General features: G+C 34.4%; 1 protein-coding gene across 4 annotated transcripts in view; it reads right to left on the bottom strand.

Annotated features, from left to right (window-relative positions):
- MAN1A2 (mannosidase alpha class 1A member 2) overlaps positions 1 to 14,117 on the bottom strand; it is a 144,953-nt gene that overhangs the window by 66,864 nt on the left and 63,972 nt on the right. The window lies entirely within an intron of this gene.

The following is a 14,117-nucleotide window of genomic DNA, read 5'->3' as shown; positions in this document are numbered from 1 at the left end:
GCCACATGGTAAGCTTTAGCATTTCTCCTGCCTGCATGTTTCCAAGCTATATAACAAAAATATCTGATTTCATGGCCCTCCCAAAGATTCTGTTAGCTGGTCAGTACCCCCTAATAAATCACTAGATAAAACAGACTGCTTTCTGCAACTAGGACTCTTGACTAATAAGATGATGAAAGTGAATCAATTATTTACATGTTTAAGAGCTTCAACAACACTTAAATGAAGATTTCCAAAACATTTATTTATAGAAAAAAACTTTTATGTATTCATTGTCCATGATGTAAAATCTCCCAGTTATTTTTACCAGCACAAATTGTAAGTAATGGAACTATGCTAAAACTGGTCCTAGGTTTAGAAAAATTAGGACTAGAAGAATTACCTAGGTCTGGAAGAACTGGAAGAAATGGGATTAAACAGGTAAAATGTGGCAAGACTATGAAGAGTTTTAAAACATAAGCAATGAAACTTAGGGTAACACAACAGATAACACAGAAGCACTGCAGATTCTTGAGGAGAGAAGTGATATTAGAATCCATGTACACTTTTAGTTGTTCTTTTTTAATTGGAGTATTTACTCAAGTAATAATGTTTTCAACCTAGTAGAGTTAGAATGTAAAACAGAAGTCAAGAGTTCATTACACTCAAATGACTTCCCATCTCATTCAGAGTAAAAGGCACAGCTCTTTAAAAGGCTACAAAACATTTTTTTCCCCAATAAATCTATTACTTCTGTGGCCTCACTCCCTTTCTCCCTGCTCCAGTAACCTTCTTCAGCCCCACTAACCTCTTTTGTTATTCTCTGAGAATGCCAGTTATGCTTTTTCTTCACTAACTTTAACTTTCATTTGCTGTTCCTTTCAACTAAATGCTCTTATAAAGGAAATCCTCAAGGCTCTCTTGTATCATCTGCAGCTCTTTACACAAATGTTATCTTCACATGCACTCCCATCCTATTTGAAATTAAAAACCCTTATCCCCTTCCATGCTTTATTTTTCTCCTGAGCACTTATCACTAACAGTGTATATATGTGTATGTAAGTGTGTGTATACACACACTCTCTCTCCCTTGTTTATTATTATTATTATTACTTATTATACCTTGTTTATTACCTTTTACCCTCACAGCAGAATGTAAGCCATGGTTGAACAGGAATTTTTTTCTTGTATTCACTGTTGTATTCTTAGTACCTAAAAGAGTGCCTAGTGTATTCACCATGCTCAACAAGTGTTGAATTAATTTAAGAAGCCAAAGTGTACAGAGATTTAAAGTAAACAAGTAAATTATCTTCTCTCTCCTCCATACCAACCCCATCTCCCTGAGATATTCAATGTTAACATATAAAAGTTTTAAGGACTTTTTACAATATGCTACAAAAATGTTGGGTTGATGATGATGATGATGATAATGGCAAGCATATATATTAATCCATTTAATCCCCACAACAACCCAATGAGGTAAGTATTATTGTTACTCCCATTTTACAGGGTTGAAACTGAGGTATAAAACAGAGAAGTTAACTTGCCCAAGGTCATACAGTGGTAAGTCTGAATTTAAACCCAGGCAGTGCAGCTCAAGTTCATGTACTTGCTTTACTATTTGACTATATTAGATATAAATACAGATGTAGACATAGACATTTTATAATGTACATTATTTAATCATAATTTACTGTCAATAATTCTTCAAAATGTTTTATTAATTTATTGCACAACTCTGTCCTCCCTCTTGAATGATCATTTGGCTAATATAAAATTCTGCACTGGCAGTTATTTTATCTCAGCAGTATAAAGATATTATTCCAATGTCTTCTGGCATCTATTGCTGTGGAGAACTCTGCTGTTAGCTGTCATTCTTTTATAAGTAATCAGCCCTTTTTCTTTGGTAGCTTTTAGTATTTCCTCCTAATTCTTGATATTTTTTCAAATATTGATTCTCTATCATTTATTCCATTAAACTCATCTGAGACTCCTAATAAACATTAATATTTCTCAATCTATTTTATATCTCTCAACTCTTTTTCTTATTCTCCCTTTGGCTCTCTATACTGCATTCTAGATGAATTTTCATTATCACCATGAACAGGGGCACCCTTAAAGGCTAGACAGGTATTCCTTAGGACCAAGTGAGGGATACTACAAAACTGCTGGTTAACACAGAGGCAGAAACACATCTCCCACTCATAATGAGCCTGCAAACAATATTTCATAATTCATAATGAAATCTAAGATTTTATTCTACTTGCTAACAAGTTAGCCTGCCACAGTTTCATAAGTATTGGCAGAAGACAGAAGACTACTGTGTCAGAGGTAAAAAGACTACATTATTCATGGCAAAGTAGCAGCCAAAGCTTCAAGTTTACTTCCATTGGTCGTACATGTCCCACCCTTACCCCCACCCTAAGTCGCAGAGAGATGACCCAAAGGGGCCATGATGGATTCCTGCACATACAGTGGGTTGCCTTACAGAAGAACACTGAGTTTGGAGAATCTCTTTTATACTAAGTGAAAGCAAGCCTATCTGTCCAGGGTAAGACATTAATTCAACCCTGTAATAATAAGCCTGATGACCTGGGAAAAGAGCAGTCAAGGGCTTATATTCTTGGTATTCCCAGCAAAAGTGTGCAGAGATGCTCAGGCCCCATAGTGGATGGCTTTCCTGAACCTTCCACATCAGCAGTAACAGAAGCACCTTCCTGTAGAAGCAGCTGAATCCACTTTGCAGTTTTTCCAACACTTGCAGAACCAGCTTCATCACCCTCAATCCTGACTCCAAAGACACCTGCCAGCACATTTTCATCAGAGGTCTGAGTTTCAGCTATGTAGAGCCCTTCCTCTGAAGCTTCTAGGTTTCAGTAATTAAAACCTCTTGCCCATATTCCCTCAGCCATGGTTGCTTTCTGTAGGAGCCACCTCCATGATACCTTAGAGTATTCTTTTTAATCTAGCACTTTCCTAGTTAACTTTATACCCAGTTAATAATTCTTTATATGAAATTCTCTCTGTTCAAATAACTGGCATGGTTTCTGTCTCTTATAAATCAAATCCTGACTGATAAATAAATAATCCATATTTTCTTATTACCTATTATTAAATATTTGCTTATTTAAAACAGGAAAAGGAAAAAAAAATTAAATCACCAGTTCCTCTATTCTGAACCAAATACTATTAAATATTTTGATATATTACCATCCTTTTTTTCTGTACAATTTTTAAGTAATTGGAGTTTTATTCTCTCATCTCCTGCTACTAACATAGTATCGTAAGTACCTTTCCAATTTTTACAAAACTGCCTAATTTACTGTATCCATTTCCTCTCCTACCACTCACTACTCCACCTATTTCAACCTAGTTTCTGCTCCCATCATTTTACTTAAAGGGATCTTGCTAAGGATTAGCCACACATTTGAGCAAAGAGCATTTTCAGATATTATTGACCAGTTCCTCCTTAAAATACTTCCCTTGTATTCAATAATACTACAATCTCCCTGCCTCCTCATTGACTCATCCTCCTCATACTTGACCTTTAATGTTGTGCTTCTTGAGGGTTGATTCTAGGTCTCCTCTTCCTTTTCTAAATTGTCTCCCTGAGCAAGTTCATGTGTGCCTGTTTTCAATTATCAGCAAAGCAACTGACTCCCAAATTTATATCACCAGTCAACACCTCTCCAGTGAGTACCAGATCCACTACATCTGTCTACTACTTATTTCTACTTAAATATAGCAAAATCCCCTCAAATTCAAAACACCTGAAACAAACTGATAAGCTTCCCCTCCCAATCCAGTATTCTTAAAGTTTTCAATATCTAGTGACTGCCCCACCATCAGTCTAGTACCAAAACCCAGAAAACTGGAGGCGGGACCACATCCTCCTTCTGCTTCATTTCCCCCTGCAAAGTATCACCCAATCCTTTTGAATTTATCTTCCTTGATATCATTTATCTCTCTCATCTCTACAACCCATCTTAGTCCAAGCTGCTATTATTATTTGCACCAAATACTGCAATGACTAACTGACTGGATGAATGGAAACACACACACACACACACACACACACACACACACACACAAGCTATTGGTCTATAACTTGCTTTCGTCACTAAATACATCAAGCCTATGTTTACTGGTTGAAATATATCAAACTTGTGTTCATAGTTGTATTCTATAGTAGTAGATGTATCAATTTATTCAACCATGCCCCCAGATGAATATTCAGGTCTTTGCAAACACTGGCCTACTATATGTTTTCAAACAATGGATACTACAAACACTAATGCAATGAAAAAATCCTTCTGAGTATACTTTATGTATCCACGTTGTTACTTTTAGATAATACATTCCTAGAAGTGCGTTAGTGGGTCAGAGAATTTTAAATGTTTACTTGACACAAACTAAATCATTTTCCAAAAAGTTTGTATTGTTTGTATTCTCTCCAACAGCATATCAAACATTTGTTAAAATTTAAATGTATTTAATTAGATACTATACATTTAAAGTGGGTACATTTTATTGTATATAAATTAACTTCATTCAATAGAGCTGCTTAAAATAAACAAACTTTGAACTTTTAAGTTCTTTACCAGGCAGAGAATGTGGAAGGGTGAGAGTCTATTTCAGGCAGAAAATTATGGTATAGCTCGATAAACACAGGGAAATAAAACAAAGTGGTCTAAATACACAGTTTCATGCATGCGAATTTGGGGCTTCTCCTCTGTGGCTCCCTCCTATCCTGGATTTTACCCCTAAATTTCTAGCACCTGTGGTAGCCCTAAACTCTGTCTTCTGACATGATTTTAAACAGGATTTTTTTACCTTCTCTTTCTGATATTTCACTGTTAGTGTAAAGAAATGCAACAGATTTCTGTATATTAATCTTATATCCTGCTACCTTGCTGAATTCATTTATTAGTTCTAATAGTTTTTGTGTGGATACTTTAGGGTTCTCTACAGAGTATCATGTCACCTGCATATAATGACAATTTTACCTCTTTCCTTCCAATTTGGATACCTTTTGCTTCTTTTTCTTGTCTGACTGCTGTGGCTAGGACTTCCAATACTATGTTGAATAGAAGTGGTGAGAGTGGGCATCCTTGTCTTGTTCCAGCATTTAGCAGGAAGGCTTTCAGCTTTTTGCCATTGAGTATTATGTTGACTGTGGCTTTGTCATAAATGGCTTCTATTATGTTGAGATATGTTCCCTCTATACTCATTTTGGTGAGAGTTTTTATCATGAATGGATGTTGAATTTTATCAAATGCTTTTTCTGCATCTACTGGGATGATCATGTGGTAAACTCTAACTTCTGATCAAACCAGTAATCATAATCAACTGTGAATTTGTATTAGTACTGTGACTTTAAACACATATGAATGTATACAAATGTGTACATGAACTCACACATTTAAGATGAAATGTTGGAGAGTACATTTAAAATGGTATCTAGGTCAGCAAAGCTTAGTGGAATGTTTTATCCAATTACCAATACATCTACAGAAAATGCAGAGGTCAATGGAAATTGCAGTAACTTCTGAAGCAAAAATATAATGAAAATTAGTGCAATAAGGACAATAATGGTTAATATTTAAGTCAGGAAAAATTAACACTGTAACATTTCTCTTTTTTATTCAGAACTTTAGGGCAAAAAAGGGACACTCTATTTGCCTTAGAAAATAACCTTGGGACTTGCCTGGTGGCGCAGTGGATAGGAATCTGCCTGCCAATGCAGGGAACATGGGTTCGATCCCTGGTCCAGGAGGATCCCACATGCGCGGAGCAACTAAGCCCGTGCACCACAACTACTGAGCCCACATGCCACAACTACTGAAGCCCACATGCCTAGAGCCCGTGCTCTGCAACAAGAGAAGCCACTGCAATGAGATGGCCACGCACCGCAACAAAGAGTAGCTCTCGCTCGCCACAACTAGAAAAAGCCCATGCGGAGCAACAAAGACCCAACGCAGCCAAAAGTAAAAAAGAAAATATCCCTGAACTTACTCAGAAATGATCTTACCTACAGGCAATGAAGTACACAATTGTGTTTTAGTAAAGAAAAAGTTTGCTGTTTTTATTTCTTTTATTTTGTGTTTATATTCTGTGAAACGTATTAAACTCTACATAACCATTTCTCTATTTTATCTGACAGATTTCAGATGCATTTATCCACATAAATTACATTGTTATCTTACTCAGGAAGGGATGCCACTTTGATAGCTGTTAAAAAATGAGAAAATACGGTAAAAGAAATGTCATATATTTGAGGCTCAAGTAAACATAATAAATCATCAAGATTTTTAAACTTGTGAATATTTAAAATAAATAGCCTTGTTCTGAGAAAATATTATAAAGATTAACATTTATAATATTAATAAATCACAGGACAGAGGAACACTTTGTTAGGATGGCATATAATCCTCATTTGGTTCCCAATACCAGAACACTGAATGCATGTAAAATGTTTACTCTAGTTACACTCTATCTAAATATAAGAAAGGTGCTTTGCCATGTTATTATAGTTAATTTTCTGTCTTATGTGAGACATAGGAATTTATTGGCTATCCAGTATTAGAATAATCTTATATTCAGTGTTTTATTTACTTTTGGCAGATTTCAGGGATTTATTTTTGGTTTCCTGGAATAGATATGGATCAGAGCTTTCAATGTAAAATGATCCAGTAGAAAAGTAAAATGGTCAGTGAAATCTGATTGTATGAGAAAGTCAGAAAAGTAAAACGTTCTCTCTACTTTTTAGTAGACTCTATCCTAAGAAATTAACTTATCTATTTTTAAATAAGTAGAAGGATTTCCCAGCTGTTACAAACAGTATATTTACCACACAGGAAAAAAGTCAAAGGATGAGGAAAGAAAAGTAAAGTAGTATCTATTGAGTCAGGTGATATCCTTAGGCACCTTCACATAATTTAATCCCCCCAACAACTCTCAGGTGAACTCTCTCATTCTTTTATAAATGAGGAAACTTAAATTACAGAAGGTAAATAGCTTGACAAATATTTTTATGAAATGGAGGCAGAATAGAGACTCAAACCTCTAGCTCCAAAGTACTTGTGCTTCCCTCCACTTCAAAATGGTTCTTCCTGAAGTCTAAGGAGTTAAAACTGCAAAAATGGGAATACTGGTAACATTGTATACTTTTTCAGCATTTTAGTGTTTTCCTATGACAACAGCAACCAAAATTTCAACATTTTGCTTCAACCTTCAGATAAGGAGCCTAATGAAATGGCAGAGGCTGACACTTCTCTTTCATAAGCTGTTCATAGGTAATTTTGAATCGTATGCTTTTTGGTATGCAAATTAGTCAACTACACACAAACAATTTAGTATTTCCTCTACATAGTCAGACAGGCATGAAAGTAAGAAAAAAATGCTCTATCTCAAAGACATCATATAATGTTTAACCTGGTAAATATTAGGAAGCATGGAGTAGCAAGTAACAGCAGTTCATGGCTGGGAGAGGAACAGGGTGTAGAGGAGACCCACTCTGAGGCACAGGCATACAGGGAATGCCTAAAGTGGACAGTAGAGCAAGAGTGTTAAGAAAAACTTGCCTGCAAAACAGGCCCACTCTAATTACAAGGTAGTGTCAGAGGAATTTGAAGCCAGTGGTACTTTGTAGGTAACCTTAGTGATAAAAAACCCAAACCTGGTTCAACTCAGACTAAACTGACTCAGCTCCTAACACTAATAGCACAGTCATGCTATTCCAGGCATAAATATTATTAAACTCAGTCTTCACTGTCCCATCCATACATGATATTTTGCATTAAATAAAAAAATTATTAAATACTTAAGAAAGCAAGAAAAATTAATCCACTTTCTAGAGACAAAGCAAGTGACAAATCAGACTTAATGAGGTTGAAATAATCACAAAGAATTTTAAATGACTATAATTACTATGTTAAAAGACCTAGTGGATAAGGTGGGAAAACATACATGAAGACAACGAGGAATTTTAGCAGAGAAATGAAAACTGTAAAGGTCAAGTGAAGTATTAGAAATAATAACTTTAAAAATCAAGGTAAAACAGAGATGCAAAATGCCTTCAACAATGATCCAACAATCCCACTACTGGGCATATACCTTGAGAAAACTGTAATTCAAAAAGACACATGCACCCCAGTGTTCATTGCAGCACTATTTACAATAGCCAGGTCATGGAAGCAATCTAAATAAATGTCCATCGACAGATGAATGGATAAAGAAGATGTAGTACCTATATTAAATGGAATATTACTCAGCCATAAAAAAGAATGAAATTGGGTCATTTGTAGAGATGAGGATGGACCAAGAGACTGTCATACAGAGTGAAGTAAGTCAGAAAGAGAAAAACAAATATCACATATTAACGCATATATGGAATCTAGAAAAATGGTATAAATGAACCTGTTTGCAAGGCAGAAATAGAGACACAGACGTTGAGAACAAACGTATGGACACCAAGGGGGAAATGGGGGGTGGGATGAATTGGGAGATTGGGATTGACATATATACACTACTATGTATAAAATAGATAACTAATGAAAACCTGCTGTATAGCACATGGAACTCTACTCAATGCTCTGTGGTGACCTAAATGGGAAGGAAATCCAAAAAAGAAGGGATATATGTATACATATAGCTGATTCACTTTGCTGTACAGCAGAAACTAACACAACACTGTAAAGCAATTATACCCCAATTAAAAAAGAAAAAAGCCTTCAACAGGCTCAAAAGTAGATCACATACATTAAAAGATATACCATGCGATACCACCTGAAAGAAAGTCAGAGTGACTATAACAGTATCAGACAAACTAAAGAACAGAGAATATGAACAGAGATAAAGAGAAAAAATTTTAAGCAATAAAAAAACAAATTCACCAAGAAGACATAACGACCCTAAATATGTACACATGTAAGAACAGATCTCCAAAATACATAAAGTAAAAACTGATAGGACTGAAAGGAGAAACAGACAAATCCATAATTATAGTTGGAGGCTTCAAGACTCCTCAACTTAGTATTTGACAGAACAAGTAGACAGAAAATTAGTAAAACTACAGATCAAGCAACACTATTATCTAGCTTGACCTAATTGACATTTTAACCCAACCACAGCAGAATACACATCTTTTCAAGCATACATTCTTTTTGATAGACCATATTCTAGCCCATGAAACAAACATCAAAAAATTCAATAAATTTGCTCTTTATTCACTGCCAATTAAACAATTAAACTAGAAACCAATAACAGAATGCTATCTGGAAAATCCTCAAATATTTGGAAATTAAACAGCATACTCCTAAATAACTCAGCAATCAAAAAGGAAGAAGAGAAATTAGAAAATATTTTGAATTAAAGGAAAATAAAAACATAACATATCAAAATTCATAGGATGCAGTTAAAGAAAGACTGAGAAGCAAATCTATGATATTAATGCTTACAAACTACTGGGAAAAAATAAGTTACAAAGATGTAATGTACAGCACAAGGAATACAGTCAATATCTTAAAATAACTCTGTATGGAGTATATGCTATGAAAATATTGTATTACTATGTATACATCTGAAACTAATAGAATATTGTTAAGTCAACTATACTTCAGTAAAAAATAAGATAAAAATAAATCAATAAAATAAAATAAGAAAAGGTGTCATATTAATGAGCTAACAAACTCCAACCATAAGGAACTGGGAAAAAAACAGGAAAAAAAATGGGGAGAGAGGTGCAACTTAACCCCAAAGCAAGAAGTAAAGATAAAAGCAAAAAATTAATAAAACTGAATACACAAAAATAGAGAAAAATCAATGAAGCAAAATCTAGTTCTTTGAAATAGAAGTATTAATACACTTGTAGCCAGACTGACAACAAAAAAGATGAAATGGGGAACATTACTAAAGACCCTACAGATATAAAAAGGATAATAACAAAGTAATACAAACAACTTTATGTCCACAAGTTAGAGGAAACAAATTCCCTGAAATACACAAACAACAAAAGCCACACAAACTACAAAAGCCACTCAAGAATAAATAACCTGAACAGTGTTATATCTACGAAAGAAATTGAATACATACATTTTAAAACTTAGTGGGAAAAACAAAAACAAAAAACTCCAACCCCACGTGGCTTCACTGGGAAATTCTACCAAACATTTAAGGAAGAAATAATACCAATTATACACAAACTTCTCCAATGGAAAAAAAGAAGAAACACTTCCAAACTCATTTTACAAGGTCAGTATTACTCTTATACAAAACACACATATACAAAATATATTAAAACTATAGATCAATATCCCATATGAACACAGGTACAAAAAAATTCTCAACAATATATTATCAAATCAATCCAGGCAATATTTAAAAAGGATAGTACACCATGACCAAGTGGGGTTTCTTCCCAAAATGCAAGGTTAGTTTCATGGTCAAAAATCAACCAGCATAATTCACATTATCAACAGATAAAGAAGAAACACCATATAATCATCTAATTAAATGCCATAAAAACATTTGACAACATTCAACATCCATTCATGATTTTAAAAACCTCAGCAAATAGGAACAGCAGGGAACTTCTTCAAGATGATAAAGGGCATCTACAAAAAAAAAAAAAAACAACAACAAAAAAACAAAACCCTATGGCTAACATTATGCTTAATGGTGAAAAACTAAATGCTCTTCCCCTGATATCAGGAACCAGGCAAGGATGCCACTCTCACCACTCCCATTTAACTCTGTATTTAGTGAAGGTTCTGGGCAATGTGATAAGGCAAGAAAAAGAAATAAAAGAACTATACAAATAAAACTATTCTCTATATACAGAAATAAAACATTTCTGTTCACTGACGACATGATTAGTTACAAAGAAATTCCCAAAGAATATATTAAAATCCATTTAAAAGTGACTAGAATTAACTAGCAAATTTATGATAATCTCAGGCCACAAGGTCAATATAAAAATCAACTGCATAGTACACAACAATGTAAATGTTATTATTTTATGTTATGTACATTTTACCACATTTTTTTTTTCCCGGTACACAGGCCTCTCACTGTTGTGGCCTCTCCCGTTGTGGAGCACAGGCTCTGGATGCACAGGCTCAGTGGCCATGGCTCACGGGCCTAGCCACTCCGTGGCATGTGGGATCTTCCCGGACCGGGACACGAACCCATGTCCCCTGCAGCAGCAGGTGGACTCTCAGCCACTGTGCCACCAGGGAAGCCCCCCACATTTTAAAAAATAAATGAGAGTATCAGAAAAGTTATCTAGAGAAAAACAAAATGTCTTGAGCCAGCTGAAAATTTGTCTTTATTAAAAGGTTTTTTAAAGCAATTGTATTTATATATACTGGCAGTATACATACAATGAGCAATTGAAATAAAATATACAGTACCACTTTTTTTTTTTTTTTGCAGTATGTGGGCCTCTCACTGTTGTGGCCTCTCCCATTGCAGAGCACAGGCTCAGCAGCCATGGCTCACGGAACCAGCCGCTCCACAGCATGTGGGATCCTCCCGGACCAGGGCACGAACCCGTGTCCCCTGCATCGGCAGGCAGACTCTCAACCACTACGCTACCAGTACAGTACCACTTTTAATAGCATCAAAAAATATGAAATAGGTACAGATCCATCAAAATATGTATAAGATCTGTAAAAACTAGAAACATCAATGAACAAAATTAAAGAACTAAATAAAAGAAGAGATATGCTATGTTCATGGATTGAAAGATATCAATTTTCCCTAAACTTACTGATAGACTTAATATAATCCTAATCAAAATCCCAGTAAGATATTTTGTAGAAATCAGGAAACTGATTCTATAATTTATATAGAAAATAAAACTAGAATAGCCAAAACAATTTTGAAGGGGAACAAAGTTGGAGGACTCACACAACCTGATTATGAGACCATAAAGACCATGATTTCAATTCCATAAAGCCATAATTATGAACACAGTGTGGTAATAGCAGAAGGACAGACACACAGATCAACAACAGAGTCTAGAAGTATACCCACATTTGGTCAGTTGATTTCATATACGGTCAATTGCTTTCAACAAAGGTGCAAAGTCAATTAAATAGAGAAAGACTAGTCTTTTCAACGAATGGTGCTAGAATTTTTGGATATCCATATGGAAAGAAATGAATCTCAACCTCTACCTCAAAGCATATAGAATTTAACTCAAAATGGATTATAGATTTAAAAGTATAGTAAAGTAAAACTATAATACATTTAGAAGAAAACAAGGGAAAATCTTTGTGACCTTGGATTAGGCAACACTTTGTAAATAAAATACCAAACACATGAACCATAAAAGATGAAACTGATAAACTGGACTACTTCAAGATGTAACAACGTCAGTTCTTCAAAAGATACTGTTAAGTCACTGAAAAGCCAAAGACAGGTTATAAAAGTATTTGCAAACACATAGGTTATAAAAGTCCTATGTCCAGAATATACAGAATATACAAAAAACTCTCAACATTCAATAATGAGAAAACAAAAAAATTTTGATGGCCAAAGACTGAACAATTAAAGAAGATATATGAATGACAAATAAGCACATAAAAAGGTGCTCAACATGGTTTGTCATTAGAGAAAAGTAAAATAAAACCACAATGAGATACTAATATACACCTATTAGAATAGCTAAAAATAATAAAGAAACTCTCAATACCAAGTACTGGTCATGATGGAAGGCAACTATGTGAAAAAGTCTGGGGAGTTCTTCCAAAGTTTACTTACCATTTGATCCAGCAATCCCACGTCTAGATAGTTACCCAAGAGAAATAAAAATTTATGATCCCACAGAATGCTAATGCAAATATTTATAGCAGCTTTATTCAGAATCTCCAAAACTAAAAACCAATCCATTGATGAATGGATAAACTGTTAGAGCCACAAAATGGAATATCATATAGCAATAAAAAGGAATGAATTATTAAATACATGAATAAATCTCAAATGCATTGTGCTACATGAAAGAAGCCAGTACTCCTTACTGTACAAACAGAAAATAGATCAGTTGTTACCAGAGGCTGGTGGTAGCATGCGGGGTAACTATAAAATGGTAAAAGGGAATTTTCTGGGATGATAGAATTCTTCTATATCTTACTTGTGCTGGTGCTTACTAGATTGTATGCACTCTCAAAACTCAAAGTATACACTAAAGTGGGTGAATTTTACTCTATATAATACCTCAATAAACCTGACCAAAAAATCCTATCGATTAATTTACAATGATTTTATTCATATAAGCTAGGTCAGAGTTTCTCAAAATATAGAACCAGCATTTCCAAAATCACCTTTAACACGGAGTACTTTATTAAAACCATAAATAATGGTTTCCACCTCAAAGCAACTGAATTTCAGTCCTGTGAGCAGGGCTTGGAATCTTCATTTTTATAAAACACGCTATGTGACCCTGAAACACACTGAAGTTTGAAAACTCTTTGCGAGAGTATAAACCTTTTATTTTATTAAATGGGAACTGAAGTGTTCTAACAATTGAAAGATAGGTTGGAGGTATAATCAAATTACATAGTAAAGGCTGACAGTAAAATCATATATTAAGTAAGATAAATGTTATTTATCTAATATTATATATTAAATACCATCATCTTCAAACATATTTCTTCTACAGAAATATCTATCTCACTCTTTACACACAAAAGCACACAAAAAGATAGATGACATAATTAAATATAAGCATATAAAATCATAAAAATCCAGAAGAAAATGGAAATATTTGTTTTGTAATGATACAGCCATAGGGAAGGCTTTCTAAAGACCAACATCTAGAAGCCATAAAGGGAAAACAATCCTAAAATGACCACTTTAAAGTTAAACACAAAAAATAAAAACTGAAGACAATATAAAAATCCATCTTTACAATACATATAATAAAAAGTGAGTTTTCTTAAACTTACAAAGCTATCTTACAATCATTTAGACCAACAAATCAACTAAATCTATGTGCCAAGAAAACAAAACAAAAATGGCTATAACCTCTTCCTTTAGCTTCTCTTTCTCGCACTCTCCAAGCCCACTCTTTAACCCATCTGAGTAGTAAAAAGCAATTTCCTACACCCACTTCCCCATCACCGTAAGTCTCAAGT

This window comes from Mesoplodon mirus (assembly GCF_964341445.2).
Source record: "Mesoplodon mirus genome assembly, chromosome: 3".
Classification (NCBI taxonomy): domain Eukaryota; kingdom Metazoa; phylum Chordata; class Mammalia; order Artiodactyla; family Ziphiidae; genus Mesoplodon; species Mesoplodon mirus.
Note: the sequence above shows the minus strand (reverse complement) of the source record. Positions and strands in the feature narration are given on the sequence as shown.